At 38.4% G+C, this 26,439-nt stretch overlaps 1 protein-coding gene across 5 annotated transcripts in view; it reads left to right on the top strand.

The window, feature by feature from the left end:
- The first annotated feature begins 4,338 nt into the window (after positions 1-4,338).
- LOC138919875 (ral guanine nucleotide dissociation stimulator-like) overlaps positions 4,339-26,439 on the top strand; it is a 136,441-nt gene continuing 114,340 nt past the window's right edge. The window contains exons 1-3 of one of the 5 annotated variants that reach the window (XR_011430419.1): positions 4,913-5,156; positions 6,604-6,677; positions 9,017-9,093. The gene's annotated coding sequence lies outside the window, so the exon portion shown is untranslated. Of the gene's footprint in view, positions 4,662-4,912; positions 5,157-5,860; positions 6,678-9,016; positions 9,095-26,439 lie in introns of those variants that run through there. The other 4 variants (XR_011430421.1, XR_011430418.1, XM_070246463.1 and 1 more) reach the window with 4 other exon arrangements.

Raw genomic sequence — 26,439 nt, 5'->3', positions numbered from 1 at the left:
CCTGGTTTCCGCATGTGCGACACCTGTGTCTGGCGTATCTGGCAGGTGGTTCTGGCATGTCCGGCACCTGGTTCTGGCGTATCCGGCAGGTGGTTTCACAGTGACCGGTTCAGGTGTGCTCAGCAGGTGGTTCTGGCGTGTCAGTCACTCGGTTCTAGCGTGCTGGGCACGTGGTTCTGGAATGTCCATAAAGTGATTCAGGCTGGTCCAGCAAGTGGTTCAGGCTAGTCTGGAAGGGGCTTCACGCTTGTCTGCCACCTGGTTCCGTCCTGTGCTATTCCTGTTTCTGGAGTATCCAGCAGATGTGTCCGTGAGGTGGTTCTGGCATGTGTGGCACATGGTTTTGGCGTATCTGACAGGTGATTTGGACGTGTCTGGCAGGTGTTTCCACCATGTCCGGGACCTGATTCTGGCATATTTGGCAGGTGGTTTCAGTGTATCCGGCAGATGTTTCTGGCATATCCAACAGGTGGTTCCGGTGTGTCTAGCAGGGGCCCAAGATGAGTACAGGATAGTGGCAAAGAGTGTGGGCTTTGATTTGGGTTTTAATCTCTACCCTGCCACTGTTTTAAATCCAAAGGTTGAAGGCCATATATGGTCTTGGGCAAGAGACGTAATCCTTCATAAACCTCAGTTTGATAACAGTCTCTTCTCCATGGAGTTTTAAGATAAATTATATTACAGTACCTGGCAAATAGTAGATTTTCAATAAATAGTACTTTAAAATACTAATAATGACAACAACAATAATAACAATATCCTTGGATCTACCATTAGAAATTATGAGCATTTTTAGTTAAAGTATTGAGACATCAAGAGCAAGAGGTATTGCTATAAAAAATTAGTAAGAATGACAAAATTTAACATTACTTGGCCACAAGTATAAACTGGTGGAGTCTTTCTGGAAAACAAATATAGAGATGTTTCCTGATCAGTCTTACATGTTTAGAGGATGAATAGGCTCTCACTTAATCCAGAACACTGTCAGCCATTGCTCTGAATCAGCATTTTCCCCCTTAAGTGTCCATTTGGAGACTTAAAGAAAGTAGAACTCACTCAAACTTTTCTTTTCTCATCCACTTATTGCTGCTTTCTTCCAGCAATAATTAAAAGCTGTTGATGATTCTTCCCTCAGAAACTGTCTGAGAAAACATAGCAGAAATACAATAAATATGTTGATTGGCATTTTTATTATGTAGATGTTTTATATAAGGTGACAAATATTTTTCTTTTATGCTGCTTTAGAACTCATAAAATATGATTAAAACACTTTTAAAAAATCTCTGTAAAATTTAAGCACACATCTCCAAAATCATCTCTGAAAATGTATAAATACAGAGTTGACAGACTGCAATTATTTACAAGTCACACACACATATTGACAAAGCCTGGGAGGAGCTGGGTGATCTGGCAAGATCGCATGAACCTTTCTTGTGTTTTAATTTCCACCAGCAGTGTAATAATAGTTTTTATACAAAAAATATAGTTTAAAAATTCCTGCAAATAGCTCAATCTAATTATGTCCCTGATGATCTAATTAAATGTTAAATTTTCAGTTATTAAAAACCCACATCTTTCTTTAAAAGAAAATGTTTTAATTAATTGCTGTATATTTTTTATGTTTTATATATGCTATATATTACAAATTAATCACTCTCTTCGTATTAGCTATTTAAGCTATTTCTAATTTTCCTATTGTACGTAATCCTTCAATTAACATCTTTTAAAAGGTCAATTTTTGTTCAAGCTTCTCTTTTATGTCTCAACATTTTTATTTCCCTGGTCTTTACAATGGAAGACAGGAAGGGCACTCTATTAAAAACTGAAAGAAGTAAAGATGCCTGTCAAACAATGCAAAATTTATACATTTCCACCCCTTTCTGTCCTTCCCCACCACTGCCATCTCCACATAAGTGTGATCCGTTTCAGTGTGTCCAAGTTTCTGATAATTTCTTAGGATACAATCCGAGACAGGGGAATTACTGAGTAAATTAGAAATTATAGAAACATGAAAGGAAATTATTGGTGGCAAAATAGAAAAATTCAAATCCTATATATATGGAAATAAGAAACATTTACATCAAAGAAAACAAAGATAAAAAGAAAGTCAATGGAATGGGGTAATGCTTGCCATTAGTATGTCAGAGGGAAGTCTGGTATCTAAAATATAGAGAACTGCTGATAAATTTTTTTGGACAGCAACTAGGATCTAGTGGATGAATAAATATTGGCAGAGGAGAAAAACGAGAGCTGGAGGGAAAGGAACTTGCCCACCTTCTGAAGGAAAGTAGACTGTGAAGAGCATGCTGAGTCTGTGTGCTTGATTGTGCCATCTTGCACTCTCTCTTATTCAGGGTGATGAGTATTTTGTTCACGAAGTTTAGATCTCATGAGTAAACATAAAGTGTGATGTGCACTGATAGAGAATATATGCAGGAAATGGGATGGAATGGAGCAGGGTGCTGGAATATATACATATAGTGTGATGTGCACTGATAGACAATATATGCAGGAAATGGGATGGAATGGAGCAGGGTGCTGGAATATATATATATACAGTGTGATGTGCACCGATAGAGAATATATACAGGAAATGGGATGGAATGTAGCAGGGTGCTGGAATATATATATATAGTGTGATGTGCACTGATAGAGAATATATGCAGGAAATGGGATGGAATGGAGCAGGGTGCTGGAATAATATATAGTGTGATGCGCACTGGTAGAGAATATATGCAGGAAATGGGATGGAATGGAGCAGGGTGCTGGAATATATATATATAGTGTGATGTGCACTGATAGAGAATATATGCAGGAAATGGGATGGAATGGAGCAGGGTGCTGGAATATATCTTTAAAGTGGTTTTACTATACCAGAGGATATGATTGTGTTTGCGACTCTGATAAAGAAATATTTTGAATGATTTCTTCTTTTGAAAGACGGCGTGCTCATTACCATTGCCTTGTCACTCTTGCTAATTTTTGTTAGTGTTTCCTTCTAGTCATTTCCCAAGTATTTCTTTTTGGCTAAATTATTTGTTTATCTGTATAAAGCCAAGGGGGTTTGTTTTTCGGTGTGGATTTTTTAGCAGGTCTTCCTAATATGGGAAGGAATTTAATAGTGAATTTTTAAAGTAAAGGCCTAGTGCCCATAGGCATATTTTAATGTGTGAATTCTTTATTAAATATGTCATAAATATTGATGAGGTGGTGTGTTAGTCTTATTTATTTATTTATTATTTAATTTTTTAAATTATTTTTTAAAATTTTTATTGAGTTAATGATGGGTTACAGTCTTGTGAAATTTCATTTGTACATCATTGTCTGTCAGTCGTGTTGTAGGTGACACCCTTCACCCTTTGAGCCCACCCCCACCCCCCCTTTCCCCTGGTAACCACTAATCTGTTCTCTTTGTCCACATGTTTAAATTCCTCATAGGAGTGGAGTCATACAGAGATTGTCCTTCTCTATCTGGCTTATTTCACTTAACATAACTCCCTCAAGGTCCATCCATGTTGTTGCAACTGGGACGATTTTGTTCTGTTTTATGGCTGAGTAGTATTCTATTGTATATATATACCACATCTTCTTTATCCATTCATCTGTTGATGGGCACTTAGGTTGCTTCCATGTCTTGGCTATTGTAAATAATGCTGCAATAAACATTGGGGTGCACAGGACTTTTGGAGTTGCTGACTTCAAGCTCTTTGAAGAGATACCCAGTAGTGGGATAGCTGGGTCCTATGGCAGTTCACCATTCCCTTTCCTCTTAGATTACTGACACCTATCTTATTGAGAAAAAAATGGAATTAAGATTATTATCAGTGTGCTCATTATATTTTTTAAAAATAAGTCTATCAAATCTTTGTCTAGGATTAACTTTTATTAATTGATTTGCATTCAAGTGATTAGGATGATTACAACTAATTATCCAGTCAACTCTTAAAATTTTAATAACATCCCTCTCTTTGGGCATGCTTGGAAAATCTGTCCCTGAATCAATATTAGAAAATATCTACATAATTTTCACCACAGAACTTCTACAATTAATTATTCATTCCATTTTGACTATTATAGCTTATCCTAAAGAATTAAGTAAATGTGTATTACTTCACTCCTGCACACCCTTTAAACGCAGCTAACAGACACTGAATAAACCAGCTCATCCCAGGCGGTATCAGGAGTTACTTGCCCCACGTGCTGTCCCCAGGCTGCAGCCGCCTGAGGGGACTCGCCCGGGCCCCCGCCCTCAGAGCTCACACCCGCCGTGCGCTCTCGCCCCGAGGCCGCCCCGCCGACCCTCCCGCGCGGCTCTGCGCCCACAGGCCGGACGCCCGGAGACGGCGCCGGGCTGCGCTGCTCGGCCTCCTGGACGCAGCGCCGCCTCTGGACCGAGCACGCGCACCAGCGGCCTCCGCGCAGGCTCCGTGCCCGCGCACGCGCCCTCGCGTCGCGCTCCTGGCGGAGAGACCTGCGCTCGGGCCGGGCTCCGGGCGGTTCTCGCGCTGCCGTTCCACCGGGACTTCCGCGCTTCGGTGGCCTTTCTGACGAGCCGCCGCGCCCAGAGATGTTCAGGTTGGAGCGACACTTCCCAGACGGCAGCGGTCACGCCAGCTCTTCGGCTTCCATTCCGTTTTCGCGCGGTTCTCCCTCTTCGCAAGGTGAGTGGAGCTCATTTGTGGATGTGTTAGCACAGGATGCGGGAATCCTGTGAAGCGAGTCAATTTGGAGCCCGACGTGAACCAGGAGGGGTGGCGGCGGAAGCGCTCACAGCCGGGAGGCCCATAGTAGGGACGCCAGTCCTCACGGGACTCTCGGGCCTGAACGGCAGAGGACGGTGTGTGTCTGTGGGGACAGACGGGCAGCGTGTGGCGGGGTGTGTGTGTGTGAGAGACGCGAGAGAGCGGTGGGATGCGCCTCCGTGCCGTGGGTGTGGCTGCGAGGCTGTGACAGGTGCGTGGCTGTGCTGGGGTGACGGGGATTTGGTGCATGTCCTTCACCTGTGCGGGTGTGATGGCTGTGGCTCTGTGGCGTCACTGTCTGGTGGCTCTGGGTTCCCTGGTGTTCCTCCTCTTCTCTCCTCACAGCTGCTTGGCTGCAAGAGGGAAGTAGGACATTGAGCCCTAAAGGGAGATTTCCAGCCACGGGGCACCGAGGTTAGTTTGGGAAAGCCTGGGGAGTTCTCTACTTGGGAGCTCTGAGGGGCAGCTACTGTCTCAGAGCCTCGGGGTTCCCAGAGCTCGGACCCCAGGAACGTGCTGTAAACCTATTCCCGTAGTCCAGGCTCTGTCCTCTTTTCCATCTGTTTATGTGTATGAGCAGGGCGGGTGTGGACCTGGAGAGTGTCGTGTAAGGGAGTCATTCTGTGCCCCAAGAACAGCCTGGTGCCTCCTGACTTCCTCCTCAGTCCTGCCATCCCCAAAAGAAGAACCTTGATGAAGGGAAAGAATTGGTTTACACACAAAAGTCAACATTGAGGACGGTTGATTTTCTTTCATAAAATCATTGATTTTAACTTATTGGTATAAGAAAAACTTAACAAAACTTTGCAAAAATATCTGATTTTAGTTGTCTTCCCCAAAACATTTCCAAATACTGATTGAAATAGAAGAAAATAAGGAATCATTTTATTTACCCACGTCTTTCTTTGCTGCTTCAGGGCACTGAGAGTCTTACTGATGTTCTCACTTATGAGACGCTTGATCACATCAGCTTCTTTGGGCAGGTTGTGATTCACAAATGTCTCTTTGATTCTGCTGCATTTCGGTGGGAGGGAAATTTCCTCCTCCTCTTTTCTAGAAACTTTTGATTTATGAATTAAAAATGCATTCTCAAGCAAAAGTCCTGATTTTTTTTCCCTTTGTTTTGTAAGCATTATCAGAGCAGGGCTGATAAGCACAATTTTAATCTAAGAATAATTGTTTCTTTTATAATACCCAATTAGAGGGCATGCAATGTTCTTCAGTAAAAATATCTAACATATTTATATAGGATTACAACATGTTATTAAGTTTTTATGTAGATTATATTTCTCCAAGATATTCATGCTTAGTAAGGGATCTTCACACTCTTAGTTTTACTGATGAACAACCCAAGGCATTAAAATGCCATGAACTCTAAGAGCAGTTACATTTAGAAAATCTGAGAACAGAATCTATGTCTTAAGTTTCAACTGGATACCGTTCCCCAGTTATGAGTGCGTATTTTACACTGGGACCAGTATCATCCTGATTAATAATGCTGTACCTGCCATCATATAGCAGAACCAAGTTAATTAACCTGTTCCGTTAGATTTTTGTGTTTCTAGTTTTGGCTGTCATAAGCTAAGTATTGAACATACTTGTACATGCATTTCTTTATCTCAATATTTTCTTAAGAAATGTCTAGAACTAGAATTTGGGGTCAAATAATCAGATTTTTAGTAAGTGCTTATGATATGCCAGACCATGCCATCTTAGTATTCGGGGTGATAAAAAGACTCAAATGACATAGTTGACACTTTTACGTTCCTTCTGGTACGTAAGGTAAACCCTGAATAGGAATAGATGCATCGAAGGCCACTAGGGAGATTCAGATAATGTGACTTGGTGTTTTATACGGCAGTGATGTCATTCTGACTGCAGTCACCACTGTCGGGTTGTGATTAAACTCTGATGACCTATGAGAGCACCGTGACGGTAAGGAATTTATGTTGCAAATTTTTATGTTGCTTTTTAAGTTGAGATAGATTCATGATCATAAAATTCACCGTTTGTTTTTTGTTTTTTTGGTGAGGAAGATTGGCCCTGAGCTAACACCTGTTGCCAGTCTTCCTCTTTTTGCTTGAGGAAGAGTGGCCCTGAGCAAACATCTGTGCACGCCTTCCTCTATTGTGTATGTGGGGTGCCACCACAGTATGACTTGTTGAGTGGTGTAGGTCCATGCCTGGGATCCAAACGTGTGAACCTGGGCCAACAAAGCAAAGTGTGCTGAACTTGACCACTATGCCACTGGGCCAGCCCCAAAATTCACCTTGTAAAAATGTACTCAAAAGAAAACGTTTTACTATATTCACAAGGTTGTAAAAATCAGTACCACTATCTAATTTCAAAACATTTTATCACCTTAGTAAGAAACCCTGGTCTTGTTAGCTGTCACTTCCTATCCCTCGTCCTCCCATACTAAACCACTAACCTGGCTTCTGTCTCCATGGATTTGCTGACTCTTGAAATTCAGTCTACATGGAATCATGCAGTATGTGTCCTTTTATGTCTAGCTCCTTTCACTTAGCATGAGGTTTTCAAAGTTCGTCCATGTGGTAGATAAGCACATCATTCTTTTACTTTACTTTGGAAAGTATACATGGCATTACATTTGCCATTTTAACCACTTTTCAGTGTACAGTTCTGTGACAGTAAGCACATTCACATTATTGTGCGACCATCAGCACCATCCACTTCCAGGACTTTTTCATCTTCGACTGAAACTCTGTCCCATTAAACACTAACTCCCCATTCCCCTCTCCTCCCATTCCTGGCAGCCACCATTCTCCTTTCTGTCTCTGAATTTGACTTCTCTAGGACCCTCATAGTAGAGCAATCGTGCAAAATTTATACTTTCATGACTAGCTCATTTTACTTAGCGCAGTGTCCTCAAGGTCCTCCATGAGGAGTCGGTATCAAAATAGCCTTCAGTTTTATGTCTGCGTAATATTCCCTTATATCCATAGACGACATTTTCCTCATCCATCTGTTGATGGACATTTGGGTTGCTCTCAGTTTTTGGCTGTGACAAATGTGAACATTTGTGTACTAGTTTTTGTGTGAATGCATATTTCCATTCTCTTGGGTATATAGCTAAGGGCAGAAGTGCTGGGTCACACGGTAACTCCTACATTACATTTTATTCTGATGATGGTGGTTGCTGAGTGAGACTGATGGGATAAGATAATTGAGCAGCTTTCTGGAGGACGTGATTAACAGGGTGGGAAAGGATTCCGTAAGAAAACTTGCAGAAGGATGTAGCGCTGAGACCAGCAACAATACATGTTAGCTACACTCAGGGACCTCACCATCTGTCTAGACAGTCATCCAACAATGAGCATGCCTAGAAACCTGAGAGGAGATTGTGTCACTGGTAGCTGAAGGAATCAAAAACCATTTAGTAAAACAACCCAAATTTGGTACATTTCCCCAAGACCAAGTAAACTCTGTTTAGAAGAATGAACTTTCCACATTTTGGAAAACAGCTTCCACTTAACACACAGCAAATGTTCACATGCACAGATATTTTAAGAAATGGCCATTGACTCAGCAAGTTAAGATATACTTAAACAAACAAAATCCCCATCAGGAGCAAAAGATAAGCACTGTTAATCAGTGAATGTACAACTTTCTAGATCTTTTTCTGTCTATTGAAGTCTGATGATTTTTCAGTCATTTGATATTGAGATACACATATGTTCTTCAAATGGTATCATATTGCACCTATAGTTTTATAACCTGATTTTTCTACTGACAGTATTTCTGGAATGTTTTCCATGTTCACAATATTTTTCCTGACTTCACGTTTACTACATGGATATGTCGTAATGTGTTTAACCAGTCAGTTTTTCTGGAATTGGAATATTGAATACTTCCTGACCAGTTCTATGTCTTTTCTAACCTGTTCAACCTCACCTGACCCCAAGGCCATGAGGTAAGGTGTGGCTGGATGGCGTGGCTCCTTTTCAGTCCTGGAAGGTGTGAATGGAGGGAGGAGGACCTGTTCAGGGCAGCGCTGACCAGCCTAGCCTCACGTGCAGAGCTGCTTCCCCAAAGTGGAGGACAGGCCAGAAAACTGTCTGCTGAATTGTTTGGGTTTCCTGGGGGTTAGGGAAAGAGTTTGGGTTTATCTACAATCCTTCTAATCTTTTCATATTGTTGTGTTTGTTTGGTTAGCGGTATTATGCAAAATGGAATGGAGGAGCCAAATGTTACTTCCTTTCATGCTAACCCTGAATTATGCTTGCTCTCATGGTCTCTTTTTCCTTACCCAGCTCTGGATTCCCTTTGTTCTTTCCCAGTAGAGGAATCCCAAGGAGGACTGATCAGTTTTGGCAGGTGCAAAACCATGGTATGTGTAAGTTAGTGTTTCCTTCTCGTTAAAATAGTGAGACGTAAATGTTTTCATTAATTGTTCTGAAGCGTCCTACCCAAAGAACCCCATGTGATTATGTGCTTCCCAGTTCCTCCCATTCCAGTGAACTGAACAATGGTTCCAAATAACCTAGTCCTCCTTATGTGGCCCAGTCTTTTCCAGCCAGTGTTTATGCATTCACTGACCAGGTTATTCTCTCCTACGTGCTCAACTTAGTCATATTAAGAGCTATAATGGAGGAATGAAGAAATTAAGTCCTGTCAAGAAATGATTTGAGCTTCCCGTGTCAGGACTGTAGTTGGATGAGAGATGGAGATCCCATTTGGCCAAGCAGGGAAAGACCCTGACGTTCTCACAGACATGAGTTTTCTAGATACACATGATAAAACCCAGCAATGAACGGTCTCTGGAGGCTAAGATCCAATGCACTGTGAGGTTTTTGGAATTGAATAGCAATATGATTTAGGACTTGAAAATATATGGATCATGGTCCTTTGTAAGGGATTCCTGAATGAGAAATATGACTATTTTATTGCTGACTGGGATGCGATGAAATTGAATGACTTTGATATAATTCTGGATCATCCTACATTAGTATCCTCTAACTCATGAACCAGAAAAGTTCTCAGTGAGGGATTGTTAGTGTCCATAAAAGAGAATAAAATCATAAGTCTTAAATTAACAGAGAGCAAGAATAGAAAAGACCTTAGATATGTTGTCTAACAATGTATATAATCATAATCATCTAAACATGTTTAATTCTATTATAACCATAAATTAGAGTGCTATGCAGCCATTCAAAATATTAGTCAAAATAAGGAAACTACATATGATAGCATTTAACAAAGAATTTCAGTATTTAAGATATTCTTTCGTTCTTTTTTATATGCTGTTTTTCTATCTGTTATGACAAACTCTAAGTTTCAATTGGAGAATTTTATCCTTTTACATTTAACGTAATTATTGACAGTTAGATTTAGGTCATCCATTTTACTGTATGTTTTCTTTTTTTCCATTTGGCTTTTGTTCCTCTTTCTCTTTTTTTCTTCTTTGGGGTTAATAATAATTATTTAAAATTCCATTTTAACTTGATTTTCTATATGTGCCTATTTTTAGTGGTCACTGTCTGTATCTATATACATGTATCTATCTATCTATCTATATAATTATTTTACTGAGTCATATTGGCTTTCAACCTTGTATACATTTCAAGTGTCTATCATAATATTTCAGTTTCTCTTTAGACTGCATTGTGTTCATCACCAATAATTCAGTTTTTATCCGTCACCATACATATGTGGCTTTACCATTTCATCCTCCCTCATCCCTTTTTCCTCTGGTAACCACTAATGTATTCTCATCTATGTGTTTGCTTATATTCCACATAGGAGTGAAATCATAGAGTATTCCTTTCTCTGTCTTACTTGTTTGGCTCAGGATCCATCCATGTTGTCTCAAATGGGATGAGTTTGTCTGTTTTTATGGGTGAGTAGTATTCCATTGTATATATATACGACACCTTCTTCTCCATTTGTCCCTTGATGGGCATCTAGGTTGCTTCCACATCTTGCCTATTGTGAATAATGCTGTGGTGAGCATACGGGTGCATATATCTTTTGGAATTAGTGATTTCATGTTCTTTTGATAAATACCCAGTAGTGGGATGGCTGGATCATACAGTATTTCTATTTTTAAGTTTTTGAGAAATTTGCATACTGTTTTCCATAGTGGCTGCACCCGTTTGCATTCCCACCACCAGTTTATGAGCATTCCCTTTACTTCACATCCTCTCCAACATTTGTTATTTTTGGCTTGGTAATTATAGCCATTTGACTGATGTGAGGTGATACCTCATTGTCGTTTTGATTTGCATTTTCCTGATGATTAGTGATGTCGAACATCTTTTCATGTGCCTGTTGGCCATCTGGATATCTTCGTGAAAAATGTCTGTTCATATCCTCTGTCCATTTTTTTGATTGGATTATTCTTTTTTTGTTATTGAGTTGTATGAGTTCTTTATATATTTTGGAAAGTAATGCCTTGTCAGCTGTATGATTTGCAAATATTTTCTTCCCATTGGTAGGTTGTCTTTTCATTTTGATGATGGTTTCCTTTGCCTTGAGGAAGCTCTTTAGTCTGATGTAGTCCCATTTCTTTATTTTGTCTTTTGATTCCCTTGCCTGTGGAGACATGGTATTCAGAAAGATACTACTAAGACCTACGTCAAATCTGTACTGCCTATATGTTCTTCTAAGAGTGTTATGGTTTCAGGTCTTACATTCAAGTCTTTAATCCATTTAGAGTTAATTTTTTTGTATCATGTGAGACAATGATCTACATTCATTCTTTTGCATGTGGCTCTCCAATTTTCTCAACACTGTTAATTGAAGAGACTTTCCTTTCTTCATTGTGTGTTCTTGGCTTCTTTGTTGAAGATTAGCCGTCCCTTGAAGTGTGGTTTTACTTCTGGGCTTTCAATTCTGTTCCATTGATCTGTATATCTGGGTTTATTATGTGAGTACCATGCTGTTTTGACTACTACAGCTTTGTAGTATATTTTGAGTTCAGGGAGCATGATGCGTCCAAGTGTTTTTTTTCCCCCCTCAGGGTTGCTTTGGCTATTCAGTGTCATTTGTTTTTCCGTATAAATTTTAAGATTCTTTTTTCTCTTTTCATGAAGAATGTCATTGGTATTCCATTCGGGTTTGAATTAAGTCTGTAGATTGGTCTGTAGATCAATCTGTAGATTGATTTAGGTAATATGGACATTTCAACTGTGTTTATTCTTACAATACATGAGCATGGAATATCTTTCCATTTGTCTTCTTTCATTTGTTTCATTAACGTCATAGTTTTTGGTGTATATGACATTCACCTCCTTGGTTAAATTTATTCCAGGTATTTTATTCTTTTTTGTTGCAGTTGTAAGTGGGATTATAGTCTTGACTTATCTTTCTGCTGGTCCATTATTAATGTATAGGAATGCAAGTGATTTTGTGTGTGTGAGGAAGACTGGCCTTGAGATAACATCTTTTGCCAATCTTCCTCTTTAATTTTCTCCCCAAAGCCCCAGTACATAGTTGTATATCATTCTAGTTCTTTCATTTGGGATGCCACCACAGCATGGCCTGATGAGCGGTGTGTAGGTCCATGCCCAGGATCCAAACTGGCGAGCCACAGGCCACTGTAGTGGAATAAAATGCAAATGATTTTTGAATGTTGATTTTGTACTCTGCAGCTTTACTGTATTCGTTGATTATTTCTAATGGTTTTTTGTTGGATTCTTTACAGTTTTCCATATATAGAATCATGTCAACCACAAATAGTGACAGTTTTAATTCTTCCTTTCCTTTTTGGATACCTGTTATTTCTTTTTCTTGCCAAACTGCTTTGGCTAAAATTTCCAGTACTGTGTTGAAGAAGAGTGGCAAGAGTGGGCACCCTTGTCTTGTTCCTGTTCTCAGAGGAATGGTTTTCACAAGGCAGACTTGAAAGCTTTGCTCCTGTCTCCTTGCCAGTCAATCTCACAATAAAGCTTTTTCTTTTCTCCAAAGCCGGTGCCATACTATTGGCTTTTCTGTGTGTCAAGCATCAAACCCTTGCTTGATAACAACACTATTCCATCATAAAAATGAATGAAATCTTGCCATGTTCAACAACATGGATAGACCTTGAGGGTATTAAGCTAAATAAAATAAATCAGTCAGAGAAAGACAAGTATTGTATGCTTTCACTTATATATGGAGTATAATAAACAAAGCAAAACTCACAGACACAGAGAAAAGATTGGTGGTTGCCAGAGGAGTGGTGGATTAGGGGGTGGGAAAAAATGGCTGAAAGGAGTCAAGAAGTGCAAACTTCCAATTACAATATAAATGAATCAAGGGGATGTAATGTACAACATAGTCACTACAGTGAGTAATATTGTATTAAATCTTTGAAAGTTGTTAAGAGAGTAAATCTTAAAAGTTCTCTTCACTAGAAAAAAATGTAACTTTCAATAGTGACAGATGCTAACTAGACTTCATGCAGTCATTCCATGATGTATACAAATATTGAATTATTATGTTGTGTACCTGAAATTAATCTAATATTTTATGTCAGCTATACCCCAATAAAAAATAAAAATATGGGCAAGCCACATAATATAGTGGTTAAGCTTGCACGCTCTGCTTCTGTGGCCCAGGGTTTCATTGGTTTGGATCCTGGGCATGGACCTAGCACCACTCATCAAGCCATGCTGAGTTGATGTCCCACATAGCAGAACTAGAAGGATCTACAACTAGAATATAGAACTATGACCTAGGGAGCTTTGGTGAGAAGAAGGGAAAAAAAAAAGAGTGGCAACAGATGTTAGCTCAGGGTCAATCTTTGTAAAAACAATTTTAAAAATAAATAAAAAGAAAGCAAAAAACTACACAACAAAATCTCTGATTAATATATATGTAAGGATTTGCAACAAAATACCAGCAAACAAAAAATAATAGAAAAATAAAGAGGCCATACATCATGAAGAAGTGAAATTTATTTCTAGAATGTAAGGATGTTTCCCTTTAAGTAAAGAAATAAATGTGATACATCACATTGATAGAATTAAAGTTTAAAGAGATATGATTAGCTCAATAGATGTGGAAAACACTTTTGGCAAATTCAACATCATTTCATAATGTATGATCACAACAAATTTGTGATAGAATAAGCATATCTCAAAATAATAAAGGCCATATATGACAAGACACAGCCAACAATATATACAGCAGTGAAAAGTTTAAAATTTTCTCTCCAAGATCAGGAACAAGATAAGGATGTTACTCTCACCACTCTTATTCAACATAGTACTGGACATCCTAGTCAGAGCAATTAGACAAGAAAAAGAAATAAAATACGTTCAAACCAGGAAGGAAGAAGTAAAGCAGTCCCCATTCAAAGCATGATATCTTATGTAGAGACCCATGAAGACCCCACCAAAAACTGTTAGAAGGAATAGACAAATTCAGCTAAGTTTTAGAACACCAAATCCACATATAAGGATCAGTTCTATGTCTACACACCAAAAATGAGCAATATAAGTAAGAAATAAAGAAAATACTATCTTTACAGTAGCATCAAAAACAATAAAGTACTCAAGAATAAAGTTAACCAAGGAAGTGAGATTTCTATCCAAATAGAACCAGAAGACATTAATGAAATAAAGTGAAAAGACACAAATAAATAGAAAGATTGTCCTTGATCATGGATTGAACAATCTAATATTGTTAAAATCTCCATACTACCTAAAGCTGTCTATGGATTCTATGCAATTGCTATCAAAATTCCAATGCTACTTTTCACAGAAATATTTTTAAAAATCCTCAAATTTTTATGGAATCACAGAAGACCCCGAATAACCAAAGAAATCCTCAGAAAAAAACAACACAGCAAAGCTGGAGGCATCACACTTTCTGAACTATAGTAATTAAAACAATATGGTACTGGAATATAAAGAACCACGAAGACCAGTGAAACAGAATCAAGAATGCAGAAATAAACCCATGTATATAAGGGCAACCAGTATTTAACAATAGAGCCGAGAATACTTGTTTAAGAAAGGATAGTGTCTTTAATAAATGGAGCAGGAAAAACTGGATATCCATATACATTAGAAAGAAATTGAACTCCTATCTCACACAATTAAAAAAAATAATTTTAAGTGTATTAAAGACCACATAGGACTTGAAACCATAGAACTCCCAGGAGAATGAGTAGGAAAAAAATGTCTTTGACATGCATCCTGGCAATGAATTTTTGGATATGACACCAAAATCACAAGCCACAAAAGAAAAGATAAACAGATAGGGCAAATCAAGCTAAAAATATTCTGCATGGGAAAACAAACAATCAACAGAATGAAAAGACAACCTGCCAATTGGGAGAAGATATTTGAAAATCATATATTGATAAGGGGTTAATATCCAAAACATGTTTAGAACACATACAACTCAAAAACACAAAAACAACTGATTAAAAAATGATCAGAGGATCCGAACAGACGTTTTTGCAAAGAAGAGATACAGATGGCCAACAGGCACATGAAACAATGTTCAAGATCACTAATTAGGCAAATACAAATCAAAACCACAATGAGATATCACTTCCCACCTGTCAGAATCACTATTATTAAAAAAGGCAAAAAAAGCCCAGCAGAAAATGAAAAGTAACAAGTATTGGAGAGGATGTGGAAAAAAGGGGCTTCTTGTATTCTGCTGGTGGGAATGTAAAATGGTGCAGCCACTGTGGAGACCAGTATGGAAATTCCTCAAAAAATTTAATCTACCATATGATCTAGCTATTTCACTTCTGGATGTTTATTGAAAGAAAGCAAAAACATTAATTCAAAAATATATATACACCACTATGTCTGTTGCAACATTATTCACAGTAGTCAAGACTTGGAAATAATCTAAGTGTCCATCAATGATCGAATGGATAAAAATCGTGTTGTTTGTATGTACAATGGAATACTACTCATCCATAAGAAAGATGAAATATTGCAATTTTCAATATGGATAGACCTCGAGGGTATTATGCTAAGTAAAAACAACTCAGACAGAGAAAGACAAATACTATACGATTTCACTCACGTGTGGATGATAAAAAAGCAAACACATAGAGAGAACAAAGTGGTGGTTACCAGAGGGGAAATCAGATTGGGGTAGGGCAAATGGGGCAAACAGGGACACTTGTACCATGAGGGAGGGAATTAGATTTTTGGTGGTGAACATGATGTAGACTGTGCAGAAGTTGAAATATAGTGATGTACTCCTGAAATGTATACAATATTATAAACCAATGTTACCTCAACAAACTTTAAAAAAATTACCTGAAGAGGCAATTTTGGTGAAGTCCTAAAAATGCCTACACCTGACTCTAATACAGGACCACAGCCTTTTTACTCAAAGACTGGTCCACAGATTAGGATCTTCAGTATCATCACCCAGGAGCTTCTTAGAAATTGAGAGTCTCTTGGGCCGAGGGAGACCTACTGAATCAGAATCTGCACTTGAACTAGGTTCCTTGGCGACTCTCATGCATATTGAAGTCACAGAAGTGCTGGTCTTGAATGAGTTTTCTCACCTTGTCACTATTGACTTTTGGGGCTGGATAATTGTTTGTGTTGTGTGTTGTCTGTGCATTTCAGGTGACTAGCAGTACTCCTTCAACATGGCCAAGTGTCTCTGGGGCAAAATCACCTCTGATTGAGAACCAATGGCATGATGTTTCAGAACTGAAAGCATTCTGACAGAATTCCAATCAAGACCCCATGTCTTACTTGTAAATTTGCACGGATCACTAAATCTCTCTGAGCACCATTTCTGCAATATAGGGTGGAGTTCATAAACATACTATCTCATAGAACAGACTTTTGTAAAAATTAAATAGGAAAGACCCTATAAGGTGGTAAGTTTGGATAATTTGGCATAAAATGATCTAAATAGATATCTTGTAATTAGCAAATGTTTCATAATGAAGGGTGACATATCAGCTCTTAACTTGTGATATAAATAGGAATTGCAAGTTGTTTTGGCAAATGTATCAGGAAGGCAAGGAATTTTGTGCCCAAGATTTTATATTAAAGGAACAGAATGCTCTCATGTTCTGAAGAATGGACTAGCGATTTTCTGGAGATATGAGGGACAGTGTTCCCACCACGAGTTAATGTTTGAAGATCCTGTGGACCTAAACCAGAGGTTTCTCAGTCTTAAACTTTTGACAAAATTTAAGCTCAGGGTTTTGATGAAGGGCTGATAGGTTGGACCTCTGGAAAGCAGGAGAGTTTATGTAGAGGGAGTAACAAGAACTGGATTCACTTGATTTCTAAGCTCGTCTCTTGGAAACAGAATCAGTAGGAAAACTTTTAATTCTGTCCTGATCACTGTCAGGCAAGGAAATCATGTATTTAGAGGTTGGAGTAATAAGAGGGAAATGTGCCTAATGAACAGATATAGGGAGCTCAATTCCCCACTGCTGCAGTCCCTCAGCATGTGCAACCTTGGACTGGATGGGAGATGGTTGTTCTTTTGGAGTCCTACATCTGGCTCATGGACCAATATTTGACTGCTCCCTGGTGGCTTGTTGGGTGAAACTTCAATCTCCATAATCAACCATCCAGGGAGAAATTTTTTTTTCAACCTGGAGACTTTCCTCTCAGAGATTCCATCCAGGTGAGTCTGAGAGTGTTGTAGACACTGTAGGAGAGAGTCAGAGAGAACGAAAGCCAAGAATATTTCCCTGAGCTCAACTGAGAGTCAATCCTGCCTAACAGAGAGCTCAGAGATCACTGGGGTTGTTTGCTTGCTGTATTAATTAATTAATATATTTATTTATGATGCTGAAATGAAAAGCGAGCAATGAATCTAGCAACACAGGTGTCAATGTTGAAATTAAATGATAGTAACAGAAGGTCAATAAAAAGGGGAAATGAGAAGCGTGAAGTCATTTTAGTAAACGTAGAACATAAATCAAAGGATATTTGCAATTAACAAAAGTGGGCAAATAGCATATTAGCTGAAGAGTGATGTACAGGCAAGTGAGGTGATTTCTTTTTATTTTTTATTTCTTTTTCTTTTTATTTTTTTCACAGTAGAATTATGTATATTTCTAGCAACATTATTTCTGTGTGAATTTCCATGCCATAAATTTGAGTACTCATTCCATTCAAAATAGTTTGCCAAGCTTTTAAATCAGTGGGTGCCCAACCAAATTATCTTTTCCCTTTGGTTAAAGATCTGGATTTTTTTTTTTTTTTACTTTCTTTTTTTTATCATTCTTTTTAAATTTTCAGATGTACATCACATTTCGAATTCTGTGTACATTACATCATGTTCACCACCCAAAAACTAATTATAGTCCATCCCCTCACATTGTGAGCCTAATCACCCCTTTTGCCCTCCCCCTTCCCCCCTTCCCCTATGGTAAACACCAATCCAGTCTCCAGTGCTATGTGTTTTTTTGTCATTGTTTTTATCTTCTACTTATGATTGAGATCACATGGTATCTGACTTTCTCCCTCTGACTTATTTCACTCAGCATAGTACCATCAAGGTCCATCCATGTTGTCACAAATGGCCGGATTTTGTCATTTCTTATAGCTGAGTAGTAGTCCATCGTGTATAAATACTACATCTTTATCCATTCATCCCTTGATGGGTACCTAGGTTGCTTCCAAGTCTTGGCTATTGTGTATAATGCTGCAGTGAACATAGGGGTGCAAGTATCTTTATGCCTTTGGTATTTTCAAGTTCTTTGGATAAATACCCAGCAGGGGAATAGCTGGATCATATGGTAGATCTATCCTTAATTTTCTGCGGATACTCCATACTGCTTTCCATAGTGGCTGCAACAGTTTGCACTCCCACCAGCAGTCAACAAGGGTTCCCTTCTCTCCACATCCTCTCCAACATTTGTTGTTTCCTGTCTTGTTAATTATAGGCATTCTGACCAGAGTGAGGTGATACCTCATTGTAGTCTTGATTTGCGTTTCTCTGATAGCTAATGATGTTGAGCATCTTTTCATATGCCTGTTGGCCATCCGTATATCTTCTTTGGAGAAATCTCTGTTCAGATCTATTGCCCATTTTCTAATTGGATTATTGTTTTTTTCTTGTTGAGCTGTATTAGTTCTTTGTATATTATGAAGATTAACCCCTTGTCAGATATATGATTTGCTCATATTTTCTCCCAGTTGGTGGGTTGCCTTTGTTTTGGTTTGGGTTTCCTTTGTCTTGCAGAAGCTCATTAGTCTGATGAAGTCCCACTTGTTTATTTTTTTCTTTTGTTTCCCTTGTCCAATAAGACATGGTATTTGAGAAGATCCTTTTAAGATGAATGTCCAAGAGTGTACTACCTATAGTCTCTTCCAGAAGTTTTATAGTTTCAACTCTTTGATCCATTTTGAGTCTATTTTTGTGTATGGCATAAGATAGTGGCCTACTTTCGTTCTTTTGCTTGTGCTTACCCAGTGTTCCCAACACCATTTGTTGAAGAGACTATCTTTTCTCCTTTGTAAGATCTTAGTACTTTTGTCAAATATTAGCTGTCCGTAGAGGTATGGGTTTATTTCTGGGCTTTCAATTCTGTTCCATTGATCTGTGTGCTTGTTTCTGTACCAGTACCATGCTGTTTTGATTACTATAGCTTTGTAGTACATTTTGAAGTCAGAAGTTGTGATGTCTCCAGTTTTGTTCTTTTTTCTGAGGATTGCTTTAGCTATTCAGGGTGTTTTCTTGGCCCATAGGAATTTTAGCATTCTTTGTTCTATTTCCTTGAAGAATGTCATTGGGATTCTGATTGGGACTGCATTGAATCTGTAGATTGCTTTGGGTAGTATGGACATTTGAACTATGTTTATTCTCCTGATCCATGTGCATGGAACATCTTTCCATTTCTTTACATCATCATTGATTTCTTTCAATAATGTCTTATAGTTTTATTGTATAGGTCTTTCATCTCCTTGGTCAAATTTATTCCTAGATATTGTATTCTTTATGTTGTGATTATAAATGGGATTGTATTCTTGATTTCTCTTTCTGTTAGTTCATTGTTAGTGCATAGAAATGCAACTGATTTTTGTAAGTTGATTTTGGACCCTGCAACTTTACTGTAGTTGTTGATTAATTCTAATACTTTTCCAATGGATTCTTTAGGGTTTTCTGTAATAGGATCATGTCGTCTGCAAACAGTGAGAGTTGCACTTCATTTCCTATTTGGATTCCTTTTTCTTGCTTAATTGCTGTGGCCAAAACCTCCAGTGCAATGTTGAATAAGAACGGTGAGAGTGGGTACCCTTGTCTTGTTCCTGTTCTCAGAGGGATGGCTTTCAATTTCTCCCCACTGAGTACAGTGTTAGGTGTGGGTTTGTCATATATGGCCTCTATTATGTTGCGGTAGTTTCCTTCTATCCCCGTTTTGTTAAGAGTTTTTTTTTTTTTTATCACGAATGGCTGTTGGATCTTGTCAAATGCTTTCTCTGTGTCTGTTGAGATGATCATGTGTTTTTTATTCCTCATTTTCTTAATGTGGTGTATCATTTTGATTGATTTGTGGATGTTGAACCATCCATGTGTTCATGGTATAAATCTCAGTTGATCATGGTGTATGAGCTTTTTAATGTATTGCTGCATTCAGGTTGACAAGATTTTGTTGAGGATTTTTGCATCTATGTATATCAGTGATATTGACCTGTAGTTTTCCTTTTTTGTGTTATCTTTGTCAGGCTTTGGTATTGGGGTGATATTGACCCAGTAGAATTTTTTAGGATGTGTTCCATCTTCCCTCATTTTTTGGAATAGTTTGAGGAAGCATAGTTCTTAAATCGTCTGTGAACATTTGGTAGAATTTTCCAGGGAAGCCATCTGATCCTGGACTTTTGTTTTGGGGGATGTTTTTAATTACTGTTTCAATCTCTTTACTTGTGAGTGTTCTCTTCTGATTATCCATTTCTTCTTGATTCAGCTTTAAGAGGTTTAAGAGTCTAAGAATTTTTCCATTTCTTCTAGATTGTCCAATTTGTTGGTATATAGCTTTTCATAGTATTCTCTGATAATCATTTGTATTTCTGTGGTATCCATTGTAATTTCTCCTCTTTCATTTCTAATTTTATTTATCTGAGCTTTCTCTCTTATTTTTCTTTGTAAGTCTGGCTAGGTATTTGTCAATTTTGTTCATCTTGTCAAAGAACCAGCTCTTTCTGTCATTGATTTTTTCTGCTGTTTTTTGTTTCAAGTGCATTTATTTATCCTCTGAATTTTATTTTTTGCCTCCTTCTGCTGACTTTAGGCTTTGTTTGTCCTCATTTTTATAATTCAGTTAGGTGTAGTTTGAGATTGCTTATTTTGGATTTTTCTTGTTTGGTAAGGTAAGCCTGCATTGTCATGAATTTCCCTCTTAGTACTATTTTTCTGCATCCCATATGAGTTGATATAGTATGTTTTCATTCTCATTTGTCTCCAGATATTTTTTATTTCCCCTTTGATTTATTCAATAATCCATTGGTTGTTCAGTAACATGTTGTTTAGTCTCCACATCTTTGTCCCTTTCTCAGCTTTTATCTTGTAGTTGATTTCTAGTTTCACAGCATTGTGATCAGAAAAGATCCTTGTTATTATTTCAGTCTTCTTAAATTTATTGAGACTTGCTTTATTTGCCAACATATGGTCTCTACTTGGGAATGTTCCATGCACACTTGAGAAGAACGTGTATTCTGCTGTTTTTGGATGGAGTCTTCTATATATATGTCTTAAGTCCATCTGGTCTTGCTTTTCATTTAATTCCCCTGTTTCCTTGTTGATTTTCTGTGCAGATGATCTATTCATTGATGTAAGAGGGGTTGTGAGGTCCCCTACTATTATTGTGCTATTGTGAATATCTCCTTTTAGGTTTTTTAAGAGTTGATTTATGTATTTTGTTGCACCTGTGTTGGGTGCATAGACATTTATAAGTGTTATGTTTTCTTGGTGGAGTGTCCCTTTAATCATTATATACTGCCCCTCTTTGTCTCTCTTTACCTGTCTTATCTTGCAGTCTACTTTGTCTGATATAATATTGCATAACCTGCTTTCTTTTGTTTGCCATTAGCTTGGAGTATCATCTTCCATCCCTTCACTGTGAGCCTGTGTTTGTCATTGAAGCTGAGATGTACTTTCTGGAGGCAGCATATGTGGGTCTTTAATCCATCTCATCACTCTGTCTTTTTATTGGAGAGCTCAATCTATTTACATTTAGAGTGATTATTATATATATATAATAAAATATATAATAAAAATAATTAATATGTTTATTTTATATATAATAACATATATAAAATATGTAATAAAATAAGTATATATGAATATAAGATTTTATATATATATATGAGTATATATGAGGGCTTAATACTGCCATTTTATTGCTCATTTTCCTATTTTCCTCCATTTCTTTGTTTTCTTCTCCCATGTATCTTGGACTGCTAATTTGGTTAGGTAGTTTTTTGTGCTGGATTACTTAGTTTTCTCCTTGTTTATTATTTGTGACTCTGATCTACTTTTTTGTTTAGTCATTACCCTGAGCTTTGCATGCAAAATCTCATAGATGAGATAGTCCATTTTCTGATGACTTCTCATCTCCTTAGACTAAGTGGATTCAGTCCCTTTCCTCTTCCTCTCCTGAGTTGTTTTTGTCAAATCTTAGTCTATTGTCTGTTGTGAGTTTGTGGTTAGAATGACAAGGCTATCTTTATTTTCAGTATTTTCCTTCCCTTTATCTCTAATGTTGTACCTGAGTATTTGCTAACCTCTTCTGCTGAATAACTCCGATTTTCTGATTTTGTCTACCTCTTCATCTCCCTACTCAGTGCTTTGTAACCCCTTTCTTCTTCTTTGTTTTTTTATGTATGAGGGCATTCTTGAAGATTTCTTGTAGCAGGGGTTCTTGTGGTGCTGAACTCCCTTAGCTTTTGTTTATCTGGGAAAGTTTTTATTTCTCCATCATATCTGAAAGATATTTTCACTGGATGGAGTATTCTTGGTTGAATGTTTTTATCTTGCAAAGCTTTGAATATATCATTCCACTATCTGCTAGCCTCTAAGATTTCTGCTGAGAAATCCACTGAAAGCCTTTGTAGGGGTTTCTTTGTAAGTTACCTTCTCTGTCTTGCTGCCCTTAGTATTTTTTGTTTGTCATTGACTTTTGCATACGTCTTGCAGTAGGCCTTTTTACATTGACAAGTTAGGAGATCTGATGGTGTCTTTCACATGAATTTCTATCTTCTTCCCCAGGTTTAGTTCTCTGCTATTATTTTTTTGAACATGCTTTCTGCTCCATTCTCCTTCTCTTCTCCCTCTGGAACACCTATATCTTATGCTTCATTTCCGAACTGAGTCAGATAATTCTCAGAGATTTTCTTCATTTCTTTTTAGTCTCAGTTCTCTCTCCTCCTCTCATGAAGCATTTCTGTTTCTGTCCTTAATGATGTTGATTCATTCCTGCTGTTATCAGCTCTACCATTCAGGTAGTCTATGTTCTTCTTTATCTCATCTATTGTGTTGTTCATTTCCAATATTTCTGATTGGTTCCTCTTTATAGTTTCAAACTCTTTTGTGAAGTAGCTCCTGAACTCATTGCATTGTCTCCATGCATGCTTTTTTACCTCACTGAGTTTTTTAATCATAGATATTTTCAGTTCTCTGTGATTTAGGTTATAGACTTCTGGATTGATTTCAGGATACTTGCCATTTTCTTTCTGGTCTGGAGGTTTAGTATATTTTTCATACTGCCAGATGACATGGATTTGTACTTTCTCATTGTGGTAGTACTTGATTGCCACTTCCACCCTTTGCCATTGGGTGGGGGTAAAGAGCTGCTTAATCTGAGCCTGCTGGGATCTGTGGGGACAGCTCCAAGGTGCTGGGCTTTGGCTCTGGGGGCTGGGAGGGGCACTTTCTTCTCTTGCATGATCTCAGGGGCTTCTTGCTCTGCCCTTGCTATCTACTCTCCTAGTGTGTTGGTTTGATGGACACACCCCATGATAGCTAGTCCCTTCTGTGAGGGGCTTTCCCCTGGGCGGTGAGGGCCTCAGAGGTCTGTGGTGTTCCCATGGGGGGCTGCTCCTCCCTCCCCACCTCTGCTTTCCTCCTGAAGGCTGAATGCACTCCCTGGGCTGCTTGCCTTCGGTGAGGAAGAGAAGCATCCTCTTAGCTCATATTCCACTTCCTTGGGAGGGAGCTCTAGCACCTCCACCTTCTGACATATGGTTGCATGGGTCTCTTCGACATCTTTTGTGTTGTGTGGATGTCCACTGTTGGCATATGAATGTCCTTGTTGTATCTTTGAGGGGAGAGTTTACAGGAGATTTCCCTCCACCATGATGCTGACATCACCTCACTCCTTTTCATTTTTTTACTGAAAAAAGTGAGCTGTCCCTTTGCTGTTCTTCACTTGCAAATCCTTGCTATAAAGAAAAATCAAAATGAAGGTCCTTCTGTATACTTTATACTAATAAATTACCCTTTATACATATTTCCAACTCATTTTCAGGTCTATGTTAATCCTTATGTTTTCTTCTGGTGTTTTGTGAATAGATCTATTTCTAAAAGTTGCATCACCTTTGTCCATCATCTGGAACACATTCTTCTTTACATTTGATTAAAGATTATCTGTATCTTCCAGAAGCATATTTAAACGTGTCTATCTTTACAGAAGATAATATTGTAACTTAAGATAGTGCTTTCTCTCAACATTGTAAAAGACTTTCTGTTATATTCTTTTATTTCCAAGCCTTTGGCAATTTAGTCATTAATCGGTGGCCCATGTCAATGTCATTAAATTATTAATACTTTATATGAATTTAATTTCATATTTCCATCTCTTTTCTTTCCTAGATTTGTTTTGAAAGCACTAAACTTAACCTAATTGCATTCTCACTGTCATTCTTCCTTCCTTAAGCTCCTAGGTTCTTTTAAAACTTTTATATCTATATTTGCACCCATACATATGCAGGAAATTTTAATTCAAATGCCTGAATAGAATCCTCTGTGCATGATAAGTCGTCTTTCTGTTTTGGGGCATTCTTCTTTTTTCCAGCCTGACTCCCCCATTCCCTTCTTACTCAATACTATTTTATAGATGCCCTTCTAATCAACCAGAAAAATGCTGATTCATTGTTTCAATGGTTCCATATTATTTCATGGTGTGGCTCTGCCATTTTTTACCTTTGATGATCTTTCATATTCTATATTAAAATTATTAATATACCAATGCAATAAAAATGCTTTGAGATAGTTAAGTGAAAACTGTGGTTTTCACGAACCAGGGACAATTCCCCCCCTAGAGAACACTGAGCACTGTCTAGAGACATTTCAGGCAGTGACATTTTGAGAGGGGAGTGTGGAGGCCATTTATGATTTAAACATCCTGCAATCCACTTGACAGAACACACCACAGAGAGTGATCTTCCCCAGAAGGCTAATCATGCTGAGATTGAGAAATTCTAAGTTAGAGAATATCTACATTTTTAATATTTACAGCTGAGCTCTAAAATATTACTTCTCACATCCACTCCAATAGATAGAAATTACTGAGTTTATAGATAAAGAACCAAAGTTCTAAAAGTTTCATTTCCTGTCATGGGATAAATATTCAAGAGGCATGTGTAAACGTGTGCAGGAGCTGAAATACTGAGTGCAACAATTGACAACATAAGGTCAGACCTGAGTTGTTTAGGAGGGTTCTTGGTGAAGAAGGCCTCAAATTGCCCATTTATGACTGTAACACTTGACTACTGTCTTGATACTCAGAGTGGTCTGCAGACAAGTACCTGAAAATCAACATCAACTAGAAGCTACCAAAGTGTGTAGTGCACAATGTTTATATCAAAGAAACTAAATTCTCTCTCATTTTGGAGAATAACTATTTTCTGAAGCTATCAGGGGCTGCATCTCCACTACAAGTCAATAGGGTTTTCGTGTGTGTGTGTGGGGGGGGGGGGCGCGGTATGTGTGTTTGCTGAGGAAGATTCACCCTGAGCTAACAACTCTGCCAATCTACCTCTATTTTGCACGTGGGTCACTGCCACAACATGACAGCTGAAAAATGGTGTAGGCCCATGCTTTGGAACTGAGCCCAGGCTGCTTAGGTGGAAAATGCTGAACTTAACCAATAGGCCATGGGGCCAGCCCATAGAAGTCCATAACTTGAAGATTCAAGTGATCTCATCCAGATGGGTTTCTCAGTCTTCAACTTTGGAAAAAAAATTTCAATCAGCAGTAAGATAAAATGATGGGAGATTAGACCCTGGAACCCAGGAGTGTTCGTGAAAAAGGACTAATAAAAATTGAATTCACTTGGTTCTAGCCAGGTCTATTGGGAACAAAGAAACTCCATGGAAGATTTCCTTTCTGTTTAGACTAGTGTCCCACAGGGAAATCATGTGACTAGAAGTTGGAGTAACAAGAGGGAAATGTGCCTAATGAGCAGATAGAGGGAGCTGTAAACATCTCCTCTGCTGCAGTCCCTCAGCATGTGCAAGCTTGGACTGGACAGGTCCTGCTTGTTGCTTTTGGAGTCCTAAGTTTGGCTAGAATGCTAACACTAGCCTCCTTCCTGCTGCCTTGTGTGGGGACAGAACTGCAGTCTCCATCATTAACCATCCAGGAGAAATTCAGACCCCACAGAGACCTTCCCCTCAGAATATCCATCCATGTGAGTCTGAGAGCCCAGTAGATACTGCTGGAAGGGGTCAGAGAGAATCAAAGCCAAGCACATGTACTTGAAGTTGTTTGACAGCCACCAATCTCATCCAGAACCTAGAGA

This window comes from Equus caballus, chromosome 21, assembly GCF_041296265.1.
Source record: "Equus caballus isolate H_3958 breed thoroughbred chromosome 21, TB-T2T, whole genome shotgun sequence".
Classification (NCBI taxonomy): domain Eukaryota; kingdom Metazoa; phylum Chordata; class Mammalia; order Perissodactyla; family Equidae; genus Equus; species Equus caballus.
This window is presented reverse-complemented; position numbering and strand designations above follow the sequence as displayed.